The sequence below is a fragment of the Neofelis nebulosa genome, chromosome 2 (assembly GCF_028018385.1).
Source record: "Neofelis nebulosa isolate mNeoNeb1 chromosome 2, mNeoNeb1.pri, whole genome shotgun sequence".
NCBI classification, from domain to species: Eukaryota; Metazoa; Chordata; class Mammalia; order Carnivora; family Felidae; genus Neofelis; species Neofelis nebulosa.
Genome location: NC_080783.1, coordinates 78362905 through 78379332, shown reverse-complemented (window position 1 = coordinate 78379332; position 16428 = coordinate 78362905).

Below are 16428 nucleotides of genomic sequence, written 5' to 3'. Positions count from 1 at the left end.
CTGGAGTATTGTTGGAGCTTTGAGTCAGCTAACTTGTAGTTCTATTCCTTTTGCTCTTTGAATTTCTTTTTACCATAAGCATATATTCATTTTTATAATTAAAAATCTAGTTAAACATTGATTCCCTTTTCATTTAGCTTGAGAATATATTGATCTTACTCTTCCATTTTAATTAAGCTTCTAATCTGTATTCACAATGGTAAGTAGGATCATACCCTAGAGAGAGAGCAGAAGGGATCTTTATTATCTTATCTACTGACCTCATTTCTTCACACATTGTTAACTTAGTCCTCAATCATTAAAAACAGAAAAAAAATTATTTTTATTGAGAATCTGTTAGATGACAGACATTCTGTTGGAGGATTTACCTGTATACTTTAAGCTGCACCACATCCCATGGAAATTGTAGTACAAGCCCCATTCCAGAGGTGGTGAAACAGAGGCTCAGATGGTTTTAGAAACTTGCCCTAGAGTAATCAAATGACAATCTGCATCAAAGCTATGCTCCTGTCACCACTTACAGTGTGTTCCTTGATGGGTTATGTGCATTTTCTATGAGTCAGTTCACTCGTCCTACATGGAAAATGCTGTGTCTCTTGTTAACATTTTGGCTTATTCTGAGTAGCAAATACACTATGAGAAGATTCTTTGAAAATAAGTTGAAATTTAGGCTATGTTCTCTCACAGGCTGCAACTCAAATACCTTCAGGCTCAGGCAGATGAATGCACTGGGGGACGGGGCAGCCAAGCAGAACATATCTAAGACCCACGTTGGCACCCTGAGCTGCCAAGTGGGACCTCTTCATTAAACAGATGCAATGAAATGTTAAAGAAAAGTATTATTTTAAACATTTTCTCTAACATTTGAGGGCTGTACAGCAACACAGTTAGGAGAATGGAAACGGAGTCAGGTCAGGGTAGAAATCCTGGCTGCATCATTTCCTACCTGTGATTCAAGGCAGGTTTCTTCCTACTGTGAGGCACAGTTTTACATCTGACCAATTTATGAAAGTGATTTATTTTGAAAGATATATCTGCTCTTGTATTTTTCTTATTCCGTTCTTAACTTTAAAATCATCTTATTTAGTAAAAAACCAGTTACGATAAATATTAAATGAATAAATGAAATCAGAGGTAAACAGAGACACAGTCTTATCTTTCCTTTTCTTTTTTCTTTTAGAATACATTTCCTTTTAACAAAAAAGTTTATTTTGGTCGGGGTGGGGATGGGACAGAGAGAATCCCAAGCAGGCTCCACACTGTCAGGAAGGAGCCCCACATGGGACTCCATCTCACGAACAGTAAGATCATGACCTGAGCTGAAACTGAGTCAGTCACTTAACTTACTGAGTCACCCAGGTGCCCAGAGACCTAGTCTTTCTAATTTTATATTGATTATTTTGCCCCAAAAAATGTTTGTTATGATTTTTACATAATTACATTACAAAAGTAATATTACGATTACTATTGTTTTTAGCTAAGAATTTTAGTACAAAGTAGGCTAGCCTTGAATTCCAATGAGGCAGGAATATTTGAAGTATCAAAGGCATCTTATAGCTTAGCTGCTTCACACAGAAAGCATTATTTAAAATTAAAGTCAGAGGACCATTCTTATATGCTTCTTCATGGCTATTACATTGTTTAAAAAGTTATTTACTCTCTAAAATGTTATTACAGTGGGTGCTGGGTGGCTCAGTCAGTTAAGCATCCGACTTCGGCTCAGGTCATGATTTCATGGTTCATGGGTTTGACCTCAGCGTTGGGCTCTGTGCTGACAGCTCGGAGCCTGGAGCCTGCTTCTGATTCTGTGTCTCCCTCTCTCTCTGTCCCTCCCCCGCTCATGCTCTGTCTCTCTCTGTCTCTCAAAAATAAATAAATGTAAAAAAAAAAATTAAATGTTACTACAGAATTTTGGTGGCACTGGTTATCAAAAATCTGTCACTGTTAAAGCAGCTACATCTGAGTAAGATTCATTTTATTATATACCTCATCACCGAACTGTTAATAAGCATCCACTGTGTTAAAAGGGCCCAAAACACCATACCAGTCTTATTTCATTTGTCTTGAACTTTCTGTGAGTTTCTGTGACAGAACTTTTTTCTGTGTCTAGTAGTCTCTGTAGAATAACTGAGAGCAAGACCAAGGTATGATTTTTCAGATTTCTACATCCTGTGCCCCTCTGTCCCTTAAAAGCCTTGCTATGTACCTTGCATGGTTTCTCTTGATAGTTTCTTTAGTAAAATTGATGATAGACTTCAGTGCTACAACTCTGTATGTAAAGGAAATGCAGTATCAGGTCGATTTAGTGTTTATCCACTTTTGAAAATACAACCTGATGTTGCAATTACTTATATAGCTATATAAACATGACAGAAAATATTATTTCTGAATTGTTATCTATGAAATTTAGATCTAAATCTAGATATTCTTTTCTGTTTTCCTTGCCTTTTTCACTTGTTTATTAAAGATCTTTAAATGTCTTAACAAAAACAAATTTGTTTTAAAAAATAAATAACATTGATTCCTAAGGATTTGACAGAGGTTCAAGGATCCATTAATCTGATTGCGGCTACCAGTCATACTCATGATTGTTAAATAGGCAATATTGATAGAAATATCAAGATTAAGATACAAGATTTGCCAGTGGGGTTGTAATTACAGAATGATATAGTGTCTGCATCACTTCAGAAAACAGCCCGGATGTTGTTGTTGTTGTTGTTGTTGTTGTTATTATTATTATTATTATTATTATTATTATTATTATTATTACTATTGCAATATTTATATAATATGCTGCATCTTGAGTTTTAGGTTGAAAAAGAAACGATATCAACATCTGTACTGTGAAGAGAGTGCTCAAAAGATCATCTGTCTTCCTCACTAACTCACTGGAGTTGGGGCTGTGATTTTTCCATTGTTTTGCTCATAACCTGGGGTCACAGAGTGCATATGAGACAATAGGACCCCTTTCAAAAGATTTCATATGTGAGCATTTCCTTTCCTTATTCTGGGGAGGGCCTGAACTCTGCCTCCCTAAACTACCATCCCTGTCCTGATGCTGGCCTGGAGGCTACCCAGAAACCATAATGTGACTTCTGCTTCTTGAGCTGAGACTCAAGGCATTACCCTTCCTTCTGCTCTGAAGTTTCTGGCAGATGGTCCAGCCCATGGAATAAAAATCATCCATGGAAATGTTATCAGATATTTGCCATGAGGCTGCTTTAAAAAAGAAAAAAAAATTCACTTTTGTGGACCAGCAAATAAAGTATCAAGTGTGTCAAATTTGTACTAAAAAAGCTAATTGTCCAGAGACCTGTAGGAAAAACACTCACCGCTTGACTGAACTGAGCAGTGTAGGTGTCTTCATACATGTGTGTAATGTTGTGTCTAGCTAGTCCGTTGTAAGTGATAACAAGAACTTTCTCTGATAGGATATGTATGAACCAAATTAGAAAGCATTTTGAAAATAGAAAGCTCTCTTCCCATAATGCCACTACAGTAACAGAGCTATTTTAGATTTTCTATAGATGTATCTGGTGCTTGCTTATAGTGCTATTCATGTTTCACCTCACTGTGATCACGGTTCATCTATAATCAGTAATTTCTATGATTTTTCAATGATTGATTAGTTTTCTGAAGCAGATCACTGTGGACCAAAGGATGCGGACTCACCACTAAGCTTCTCTCCTGGAAACAGTAGCTACAAGGGGGTGTTAGGGCAGAAACACTGTGTTTCTGTCTGAGAAACACATCTCTGTTATTTTTTTAAATGGTATTTTTACTTATTAAGCACATTCGCTAGGAATTATCATATGCTGCACAAAATGTCATTTTATGCTGGATGTAACAATCCCTGTACTTATGGAAATACAGTCTAGTGAAAAATCAAGACAGAGTAAAATAGTAGCGGAGGTATTCAGGGTACTGTGGTCTAGCATCAAGGATCATCATGAAGTGAAATATGAGAAGAGCTAGCAAAAAGCTGAGGTTGGAGAAGCAGTGGGGGCTAAGGTGGCAGATAATGCAGTTTAGAACGATATTCACGGATGATGCTTGGAGAAGGATTAAAGGAACAAACATGATTTCACCCATGTGGAATCTAAAAAAAATGAATAAACAAGCAAACACCCCAAAAACAGAATCAGACCTATAAATACAGAGCACAAACTGTATTTTGTTCAGAGGGGGCTGCCAGAGAGGGGTGGGGCTGGGATGATGGGCAAAATGAAGAGAAGGAGATCCAGTTATGGGATGAATAAATCACAAAGATAAAAGGCACAGCATAAAGAATATCGTCAATAGTACTGTAATAGCGTTGTATGATAATGCATGGTAGCTACTCTCGTAAGTACAGCACAAGGTATAAACTTGTCAAATTGCTGTGTTGTACACCTGAAATTAATGTAATGTTGTGTATGAACTACACCAAATACAAAAAACTTAATAGAAATAAAAGAGCAAACACAAAACAAACAGAAATTTTAGAGGCTACTATAATAATCCCAGGGAGAAGAGATAAAATCTAGATTAGGGCAGTTCACAGCAAGAGTGGAGAATATTTAAAAGTTAGAGTAAAGAGAAATGACAGAAAAATAAAAAGAAGAAAAAATTACCCATATGACACCACCAAAAAACAACCGGCATGATTCCAATCAGATATGTGTGTATGTATTTCTGTAAGTACATATATGGTATATAGTCATAAGCATAGTGTGGTTATTGCTTACGTATTTTTCATTTTGTAGCAGAGCCCAAGTTAAACTGTGGAGTAGATGAAGTTTGACATCATCACTGTTTATCTCCTTTGTTAGAGCTTTTCTCCCTAATATAGGCATACCTTCTCTTTCCAAAGTGCTCAGTGTCTTTTGGTGTCTGACCCATTCTTTTCCATGTTCTGCCTTATAACCCCTTTACTTCCTGTGCCTTATTATCAAAATCAACCTCTTTATAGGGTAATTTTCTGTATAAATTGGTAGGCAGAATAATGGATCACCAAAGATGTTCATGTCCTAATCCCTGAAACCCATGAATATATGACCTTATATGGCCAAATAGATTTTGCAGATGTGATTCAAGACCTTGAGATGAGGAGATTATCCTGGATTATATGTAATATAATATATCCTGCCTCAATGTAATCATAAGAGTCCTTTAAAAATGGGTGAGGGAGGCAGAAGAGTCAGAGAAGGAGATATGAAGACAAAAACAGAGGTCAGAAAGAGATATTTGAAGAAACTATGCTATTGTCTATGAAGATGTAGGAAGGAGCCATAAACTGAGGAATGTGGGTGGCTTCTACAAACAGGACAAGGCAAAAGAATGGATTCTCCTCTAGTGTTTCCAGAAGGAATAGAGCCTGCCAAAAACTTGGTTGTGGCCAGTGAAATCCAGTTTGGATTTCTGACTTATCTGATAAGTAATTTGCATTGCTTTAAGCCACTATATTTGTGTCAATTTGTTACACTAATAATAGGAAACTAATATAGAAATCTATTTGAATGAAGCAGATTTACTCACATGGCATATACAATTGACAAAGTTTCATGTGAATCTTTTCTTTTTTAACTCCAAAGAAAGACTTTCTAATGTTATAATTTCAAGCCTCAGTCTGTTGGGGAAGATATTTGGGATTGGGGGTGCAGGCAGATGAGTGGTGAGTATATGTGATGGGAAGAACTTTCCTGAAGACCTTCACAATACTCAGGCTCCTGCAAGTGTGACCAAGGGTCACCAACTCACTTGAGCTCATTGCATGTTTTGCGTGTGAAATTCTTTTGAGTTATAAAGGACTTTTAAAAATTCTTTTGCATGTATGTGTGTGCATGTTATATATGTGTGTGTGTATCTATATTTTAGCATGAATGTGGATTCAGGTAACTGTGGAGTACATTTTTACATATTCAATTGCACTTATGTTTGTTTTAAAAATCAATATTTTGAATTTCCTGTTGGCTCAGATAATTACTTCCAAGGGATTATGGATTCATATACCTTTGAATTATGATCTCTTCCAAAAGGGAATTTCCTGCATCTTGAATAAACAACAGATGTTGAGTGCAAAGAACCTGGGCGTGAAGGGGACGCACTTGGAAAGATTAGAGGATATTTTCTGTTGGCTGATGGAAATACGAGATTGAATAGATGTGTGATGAAGTAGAAGAAATACAAAAGCCAGGGTATCACTTGACTTTTGCCTTGTTTTCAATTTATCAAAAACACTACTTTAGTCTCAGAGTCATGTCTGATGCAAACACCAGTGGTCACTGATCCTCTTTTTTTTGGCTTGTCAGAGAGAGAAAAATGTTTCATCACTGTATCCTACAGGTCTCCTAAAGCTTTAGGCCCCAAGAACAAGAGAATATCAAAGATATTATTGGAGCATGAAGAGAAAAGGGATCTCTGAGGAAACTGGGACTTTGTAGATTCAAATATGCATTTGTAATTTTTTTCTGACCTGAATGAAGCCTCTCTGACTGGCTCTCCTAAGTACATGTTCTGCTGCATTTCTCAGCATCTGAGGCTTCCTGGTGAGGTTCCAGGACTCCCTCAGAGCATATTACTGCGATCCTCTCTGAATATTTCAAAGGCTGGAAAAGTGGGGCTGGCAACACATCAGGAAGAAGGTGGTGACATCTCAGTATCAAATGACTCTGATAATGATTACAGAGGGTTGCCAGACAACTTACATTTGTATAGCTTGTGAACACACACGATCTCGTTGGAACTTCACAGCAATGGGAGGACACCAACAGAGCAGACAATACAAAACCCATTTTTTTAGCCTTGGGAGCTATGGCTAAAAGATGTTTAATTACTTATCTTAGATCTCAGTCTTAGTAAGTTGTAAAGCCAACACTGGCACCTTGGTCTGATGCTTTGCCCAAAGCTGAATCCAGCATACCCTGGACTTGTCTTTCTTTAACAGTGATCTACTGGTGCCCTGAAGCCTGAGCATCAGGAGTATTAAAAAAAAAAAAAAAAAAAAAAAAAAAAAAAAAAAAAAAAAAAAAAAAAACGATGCTTCAACTGCACCTGAGATGTTCTTAGCATGGACTTTGGGACTCTGCATTTTAAGCCAGTTCTCCAGGGAATGCTTTTACACACTAGAGTCCGAGAACTCATAAGCTTCTGGAGTCTCTTGTTTGTCAAAGTGTGATCTGTGAATCAGCATCACCTGGGAGATTGTTAGAAATGCAGAATCTCATGCCAGATCCCAGACCCACTGGATCAGGATCTGTATCACAAGAAGATTCTCAGAGTCACAGACACATTAATGTCTGAAAAGCATCAAAGGCTAATAAATGTCTCGTCAAAATCAAGGAAGACACAGTTGGGATTTAATACATTTGACGTTTGGTTTCCCCTGAATGAAACCGGAGTCAGCTGATTCTCATTTCTAGGTCTGACATAGGAAGGGTGAAGACATACTCAGTCTTTGACTCTGTGTATCAGGCTTGCTTATGGAAAATGTTGCTTCACTATCCAGACTCCTGAAGCAGTGAGGCCCATCAGATATGAAAACTCGAGCTATCTTGTTATCTCTGCATGCAGTCTGCTACACAAAACTGAACCCTGAGATAATCCTGATTAGCATTAAGAACTGAAACTTGAGGAAGGAGATTTTGAGCAAGTGGAAAATTCTGGAAAGGGAACCCAAGGTAGGAATTGAAGTTAGGACCATACAAGTTGCCTGTTCCTCCCATTCCTAGAGAACTTCTGTTTTCAAAACTATCATAATACCCAGAAGGCTATCCACTGAGGTCAAGATCCCCGAGGAAAGACTTCTGATAATTGGCATGCACCTTGCAAAATCAACAACTCCTTATCCCTTTGGGGAAGTTAATATTTGCTCTGGGAAGTCCAAGTGTTTTCATCTCAGGAAATTCCATGGTTTAATATTGCTTTAATAATTTAATAATTCAGAGTTCATGATGCAGGGAAAAAAATGCAGCAGCTTTCCTGAACTATTTCCAATATGGGATATATATATAATAGGTCACCTGTGAAAAGTTATCTAAAATTGCCATTAGATTCTTATGGTGTGATATATTCTTGGCTGATGCAGAATGAAAGGATATGATTAAAATTTTTTAATGTTTATTTTTGAGAGAGAGAGAGGCAGAGCATGAGTGGGAGAGGGGCAGAGAGAGAGAGGGAGACACAGAATCCGAAGCAGTTTCCAGGCTCTGAGCTCAAACTCACTAATCCACAAGGTCATGACCTGAGCTGGAGTCAGAACCTTAACTGACTGAGCCAACCAGGTACCCCAAAAGGGTATGATTTAAAAGGCCAGAGAAACAAACTGGGTCCCTAGTAGTTCTATGCAGAGGTTTGGTAATTTTGGCTGTAGCCTAAAATGTTCTGATAGAAGAAAGATATAAATGTACACAGAAAGAAACTGGTACAAATATGGAGCAGAAAGGAATCCTGAAAAACAATTTTTATTATTAAGGATAAAACGTGACTTAAATACTTACGTTAAAATTTTTTAATTAAAAAAATTCTAGGGGCGCCTGGGTGGCTCAGTTGGCTAAGCGGCTGACTTCGGCTCAGGTCATGATCTCGCGGTCCGCGAGTTCAAGCCCCGTGTCGGGCTCTGGGCTGATGGCTCAGAGCCTGGAGCCTGCTTCCGATTCTGTGTCTCCCTCTCTCTCTGCCCCTCCCCATTTATGCTCTGTCTCTCTCTGTCCCAAAAATAAATAAACGTTAAAAAAAAAATTAAAAAAAAAAAAAATTCTATCAACTATTAGAACTCCCCAAATCTTTAAAAAATTTTTTTTTTAACGTTTATTCATTTTTGAGAGACAGAGAGAGACAGAGTATGAGCAGGGAAGGGGCAGAGAGAGAGGGAGACACAGAATCTGAAACAGGCTCCAGGCTCTGAGCTGTCAACACAGAGCCCGACGTGGGGCTCAAACTCATGAACTGTGAGATCGTGACCTGAGCCGAAGTCGGACACTCAACCGACTGAGCCACCCAGGCGCCCCTAGAACTCCCCAAATCTTAAGAGGACCAAGTGATCATGTTTCCCAAAGGATTCCATGTTTTATATTTAATTTCAAATAATTTAGTGTTTTGAGGGTGCCTTAAATTTAATCTTAAAGAACAAATATAGAAAATGGGATGGAAGAGAATATATTAAATCTATTTTGAGGGAAAAGAATTCCTAACAAAGCAATCAGACTCCAGGACAGCATTAGCACACCCTTGAAAGCAGACAGTATTAAACTTTTAAAAGCTTACTCTGAAGGAATGTGGAATTGGTTAATATCATTTTAGTGAGGAGGAAAGGAAGAGACTGTGTTACATTATTTATCCCAGAATCTTTGAAAGCAGGGTTTTTTTTTTTTTCTTTTCTCTGCTGGTCCATTTTAGTGTTAATGAGCATTAAGCTCATGTATCAAAGAGAGAATAATAAACCTTTAAATGTCAGCCCAAAGGAGGTCTTTATTTTTCTACCTGCAACTGTAAGGCAGAGAAGATAATTTAAGATGTGAAAACTAGAAAAATTACATGAAAGCGTATAAAGGGGAAACTGGAAGAGGTAGGAAATTGCAGGGTATTTGAAGAAGAAAGGATATTTCCTGCATAGTCAGCACTCAATAGTGAGGGCAAAGAATACTCCTTTAAAGAGCTGACAGCAAGGGATTAGAAACTTGGAGTAAAAATTGGGAAAATGTAGCCCTTCTATTTGTCTCTGAAATGACAAATGTGAACATTTAGTTACTAACTGTATCATAATCTATAAGGATGAACTGATTGATGGCTTGGAACACAAGATTTCTGTCCTGTACGTGATACTAACTTAGAAACAAAGGTAAATAATGAAGGGCCATTTAGGGTGCTGCTAAAGCTCTTAAATCATTGTAGTGCAGTTGCTGAGGCTAACAGAAGTAAATGTGCTTAGAGTGTAGGGCAGAGTAAAATATTCCTTTTGAAGACAGCAAGAGTAGGTGTCTCCACACGAGAGTGCTGCAATGTGCCAACCGAAAAGAGGTTTGAGTTAGAAAAATCCTTCAAACTGAGGGATTCAACAAATTCAATAGAGAGAAAAAAAAGTTATGATTCAAAACAAGAATACACACCTGAGCATGAAGGAATTCTCAAAGAGACCTGCACTGCAGCTAACCCAGACTGGTTCTGAGCATATAGCCGAGGACAAACTTGGAACACATTCAAACCAACAAACAGCTTATCTCAGAGAATTCATGTGCCTCCTTTCTTTCCCAGCACCAGACTTTGGTTAACAGCTACTTCTGATGGTATTGTGGTCATTCTTCTCTCTACAATGCATCCTAAATCTGATTACTTTTTTACTTTCTTGATACTTAGTTGGTCTATAACTTCAAATCACAGACCATGGAAGACTTGAAAGTGTACAAACAACCAAGGTGCACTTAGCAGAGGAGCCATGCCGGTAATCACCGATGCCCAGGTTAAGGCAGACATACGTATTTGCAGGCTTTCTGATCCCTGTGTGATGGGACTGAGGACCACCTGAGGCCTCCTGAAGCTCAGACCATCTGTCACCGGGACCAATATGCCACCATTAAAGATTCAGTCCTTGAGGATTTTTTTAGGTTTTACAATTACTCATTTGCAGGTGACAGCTTATGAGAGTGGTGATCTCCTATGTCATTGGGAGGTCAATCTAGAAAGATGCTAAAGAACAATTTGTTTCATCACTGGTAGAGAATAAGGAGTCAGAAATTATTTCATTAAGTTGGCTTAGGGAAACAGACTGATGGATTACTACATAGGTTTAATGGAAGACTTCAAAAGAGCTACTACCTTCTTTTCTTTTTTCTTTTCCTCCTTCTCTATCTTCCTCTTTTTTTTTTAAGTTTTATTTATTTATTTTGAGACAGAGAGGGAGAGAGAGGGGGAGAGGGGAAGACACAGAGAAAATCCCAAGCAGGGTCTGCACTGTCAGCACAGGGCCCGATATGGGACTCGATCCCACGAACTGTGAAATTGTGACCTGAGCCACCCAGGCCCTTGTCTTCCTCTTTTTGACGGCTTTCCTGAGATAGTTGTGCTGCTCACCTACAGAAAGGTGAATTGTGAAGAACATCAATTATGAGCACAGAAAGCATCTTCTCTGCTCTGTTTGTTGGTCTGGCTTCTCAGGTTTACAAAGGCCCCATTTTTCCAGCAGCTCCAGTGTCTTTCTCTGGTTAATGAGAAGATCTGAAAGAAAATTCACCCTCAGCTGTTTGTGATTTATTGGGTGGCTCCTGCCATATAGATGAATGCATCTGCAAAGAAGAGAATACAGTAGAAGAGGGCAATGCTTAAGCAAACTCAAGGAATGACTAGTGGAAACTTTTCAAGCATCTAACACTTGTTAAAAAAAGAGATAATTTGAGATTATTAGAGGGTCCCCTAATATTCTTCACATCATTCTGTTTCTATGTGTGGCTGATACAGCTTGTATGTATGAAGAAATTCATGTGTAACAGGGAGGTGAGGACACTACTTTCTTAAAATTACTGTCATATTTTCATCTCAGGATAGATTATTTTCTATAATCCAGCAGTCTCCTGGGGGGGGGGCATTTTATTCTCAACCCACAAAAGCAAACAATTTGAAGCACAAAAACAAGATGTCTTTGAAGACAAATGCATTCCCCATCCCATATCAAAAAATAATGTGACACAAAGCCAAATAATATAATTTCTAACAAAAAATGTTAACTTTATGTGCTAGGGTTTTTTCCTTCAGTTAAGGCATACCCTTTAGGTAAGGATATATCATACGTTAAAGAATATTGATGGGAGAAAATTGTGGGAAGTTGACATATGATAAGGACAAGGAAATAGTTTTGTTGGGAAATTATTTTCAGTGTTTAAGGGCATGGTAATCTTTTTCATTCCTTTTAAGAAATCTGTATTAGGGTGCTGTTAAGAAACCGCATACTTTGAACTTAGTAGTTGAGGGAAATCTGATAAAGGAACCACGTATAAAAGAGTGGGTGGGTTATAGGGAAATCAACAAGGGATATTGCAGTATCAAAAGGCTAGCAAGAATGGGCGAGGAAGAAATCAGAAAAGTAACCACATTGGCAGGGCTATCTCATAGGCCTATGGCCTTCTGCAGAGAACGGAGCCAAATCATGGTGACCTGGTGGGAAAGAGATGGAAAAATAAAAACATTGGCCAGCCTCACTCTCTTCCCATCCAACAATTTCCTGTCCCTACTTCTCCTTGGCAAACAAACAAACAAATAAACACAAACAAAACAAAATAACCAAAAGGAAGCCAAAATGCAAGGGAGCCTGTGGACAGAATCAATATAGATTAGCCCTTTGGAGCACAGAGCTTGGTATGAAAGGGGTAGGGAGTGGATCTGGAAGGCTGAGTAGAAGATATCCAACATAATTGTCATTGGCATCTTAATGAATTTTATTCAGCACCTTTCAATTTTTAAATTTGAATTGTCCGTTTTCCCATCTTCACACCAGTTTTACCGAAACATTTCAGTCATCTGCACGTTGGTGCCCTCCCTAAGATTTCAGATGATTCCTTTTGTTCCCATTTTGTCTTTAACAATAATCACAAGATTTTTATTGCCTCTCTCTCGCTAGCATCATCCCATGGTGCTGAGTACAGTCATGATTGCTAGTGATAGGTCTCAAATCGGGGCAATATTCTGACGGCTATTCTTAGATTCCATAGCTTTTTAGAAATTGGGAAGTCTGTTCCATGAAACATGTAATGATTTATCAAATTACATTTGTTGAGATTTTATATAAAAAAATAAAGTTGGCTAGTTACTAAGGAAAGGTAAATAGAAGAAACATTAATTCAAATTGTACTGTAGTAGTTCTGACTCTCCAGAGATGCACTGAGAGCTAACATTGGTATGTTCACAGCTTGCCTGCTCCAGAGTCCTGTGTTAGTGAGTCTGATTTTGCCCTTCTCTCTCCTCCTCTAGAGAGAATGTTTTATTTGATAAGAGAGATGTTAGGTCAAGTTACATCAGACAATGATGGGATTGTGGGGGAGTAGAAAGGAAGAAAATACTTGCATGGGGGCTATATATGGAGGGAAAGATGGGAGAATTATGATGAAATTGTCTGAAATATCTGGAGTATACAAGAAGCAGGTAGGAGAGCAGAGGGCATTCCTGAGGACTATGTATTTAGAGCTTCATCATCATTTTTCGTGTAGGCAAATGTTTTGAGCTTCCATTAAAATTTCATTGGTTGCTGATTGTATTTCTTCAAACCATGCCACTACTTTGAGTTAGGACTATATAGATACCAAATTTATTTTAAAAACTACTCTTTTAGAGGTTGTCAGAATTTTGGACCTTCCGTGGGCACATGATGGTACTTGAAATTCAATTCATCTCTCTGTATGAGAGTTTAATCGTAAAACTGTTGCAACACTTGTGGAAAGAGGGAATTGGTAGAAATGGATATCGTGCCTGAACTGATGGTTATGAAAATAATTAAATTAATAAAATCATGAAGTCCACACTGATTTAATTACAAAATTTTGAAACAATCAAACCTATGACAATTCACTAAATTAAGAGAGACGTGGTTTAGGAACTGGCTCTTCTGGAGTTAAAAATAGCCACTGTTCTTTTGAAGAGTCTGCCAAATCTGACACTAAAGTATATGAACTCAAAGTTACAAAAACTGAGGTTTCTGGGGGGACTGTTCAGAATGATTGCATGGTAGGCTGGGCCATTACTCATAATGCCCACATAAAGATGCCACAATTATTAGTAAATATTTGTGAGCAAGTATTTGTGAGAAATATTTGTTCTTTGTGTCCAGACTAGAGAATGACTTTGGGATGCCATCTGACAAGAGACGGTGTGAGAAGTAGATACTTAAAGGCACCTGAGGCAACTTCATATGAGAGCAATTTGCAGAAATTAAGAATTGGAGTGCATCTCTACTAAGCCTGCAAATTCCATCTATAGGCAAACTCAATGGAACCAAAGTAGAAAAAGAGGCAAATTTATTAACTATCAAGGAACAGAATGAAATTCAAACCTGAGGTGCTAGGGCAAATGTGAAAAACCCAAAGTAACACTTGTTCCCTTGTTTCTTGGAAGTTGACACTTGAACTGAAATCCCATTGGGTGGATGTGAGGAGATCCACTCAATCATAGGATGCCTCTCATCCAGGTTCATGGGTATTAGACCCACCAGTATACTGCTGGTGAGGCATAAGTAGCATTACTATGACTTGTGGCACAAGTGGCATCTAGTGGCTAACTACCCCATGCAACCTTCCCTCCCTTTAATAAAAGCAAAGCCTTGGAGAGGGAAGTATTAAAAGCTAGAGCCTCATGTCTGTTTCCTGGGGACCCATCCATTTCCCAGCTTAGCAAAAGCGTGGCTGAACATAAATAAGATACGCATAGTCACAGATTTCACCTCTCCTCCACCCCACCAATGGTAATCCTCTCATTTCCAGATCAATTTTCCTCCTTCCTTTCCAATCCTAAGGAGGAAGGGTTCTTTCCTAATACAACTGATAATAAAAGGATTTGTATGGAGAGGACTAGAGGCTGAAGGCACATGGGTAGAATTGGGGAGAAAGTCAAGTGGAGTAGCTGACAGTTGGAAGGACATGGACAGGATGGAGACAAACTTTAACATATATCTTCTACCGGGGGCCTCCGGGTGGCTCAGTTAGTTTAGCGTCCAGCTCTTGATTTTGGCTCAGGTCATGATCTCACAGTTTGTGAGTTTGAGCCCCATGTGGGGCTCCATGCTGACAGTGGGGAGCCTGCTTGGGATCCTCTCTCTCCCTGCCCTTCCCTTGCTCATTCTGTCTCTCTCTCTCTCAAAGTAAATAAATAAACTTAAAAAATACATTTTTTTCAGAGCACTATGTAATCTGATTTACAGTTTTGTGAAAAACGCAATTGAATATTTTTGGATAATTCAACATTTTACTTTGGTCCTGTCATTCAAAAATATGTTGCTGGGAGGTAGCCCTGGAGAGGAGGAGGGCAAAAGGCCAACCAAGTACTGCCTCTTAGGGACTTAAGTATGCAAGTGCTTTGTATGTGGTAGTCTCTTCTGGCGTGCAGATTGCCCATCTCCATCAGCATTCTGTGATAGACCACACGGCTCTGGGTTTATAACATTTACAATAGGAACAACAACAAAAATCACAGGCACAATTGTCTTTGGTGGCCTCAATCTCATTTTTGCGCATGTTCCTCCTAGGTTCTGGGGCCTCTCTCATCAAACTTTTTAGATTTCTACACCTCATATTCTGCTTCCTCCTTCTGATCTTCAAGTCTGTACCCTGGGGGCGGCTGGATAGCTTAGGTGGTTAAGCATCTGACTTTGGCTCAGGTCACGATATCACGTTTTGTGAGCTCAAGTCCTGCTTCTCTCTCTTTCTCTGCCCCTGGTGGGATTCTCTCTCTCCCTTTCTTTCTCTGCCCCTTGCTCATTTGCACCCTCTCTCTCTCTCAAAAAAAAAAAATCTGTACCCTCTGTTATTTGGGGGAAGTTTCTTAGGACTTCAAAGTTTTTGATTTATAAAATGAAGATTCTAATCTCTAAACTGTAATTCATTGCTCTGCTAATGAAGATCAAATGAAATAGTGAGTGAGAACATGTTGTGGAAATTGTAAAGGGCTATAAAAATGTAATTAGGAGTAGAATTATTTACAGCTTGGCTATAAACCCTGGCTAGATCTTAGAGTATGAGGAACTTTCAAAAGTGCCATTTACTGGGCTCCTCTGCCTAGAGATTCTGATCTAGTTCCTGTGGAGTCTTGGTATCAGACTATTTTAGAAGTTTCCCATGTTTCTATTGGGCAGCCAGTGTTGACCACTGGTTTGTTTGAGAATTCATTACTTCCTTGTGATAGGCTTTCATTTATATATTTTAGGTCTTATTATGAATTATGAAATTAGGGAATTTGTTTATTTTTAAAGGAATTTCAGCTTCCAGGAAGATATTTGTTAAGAGCACCTTCATAGAATTATTGGTACCTCCCATAGAATTCGTCTTTTGCTTCCACCTATGAGGGCCAACCTTGAAATAGTTCTAGAAGTCATAATCGGGAAATGAAATGAGGAGATTACTACAGCAGGCATATACTTGGAAAGACTAATGCAGGTATTTTAAACCCCAGAATCATAAACAGCAGTAATATCTGTGATAAAGGCTAACTTTATGATGACCCACAGCTTTTAGAATATTCTGGTGAAACATTTTCCTCCAGTATTCACCTTTTCTATCTTGTCCAATCTCCCCAGCACACAAAGATTGTTGTCTCTTTCCTTGGTTGTATGAAAATAAAATGCTCTAGCCACTGAAACAACTTGGTTAGAATTTTATTATTGCAATCAGAAGCGCTATGGTTTGGCAAGAGGTTAATTAGCTTTAGCTAATTTTTCTCCTGCCAGAATGTATGTAGTATAAATTACTCATGTGTGAT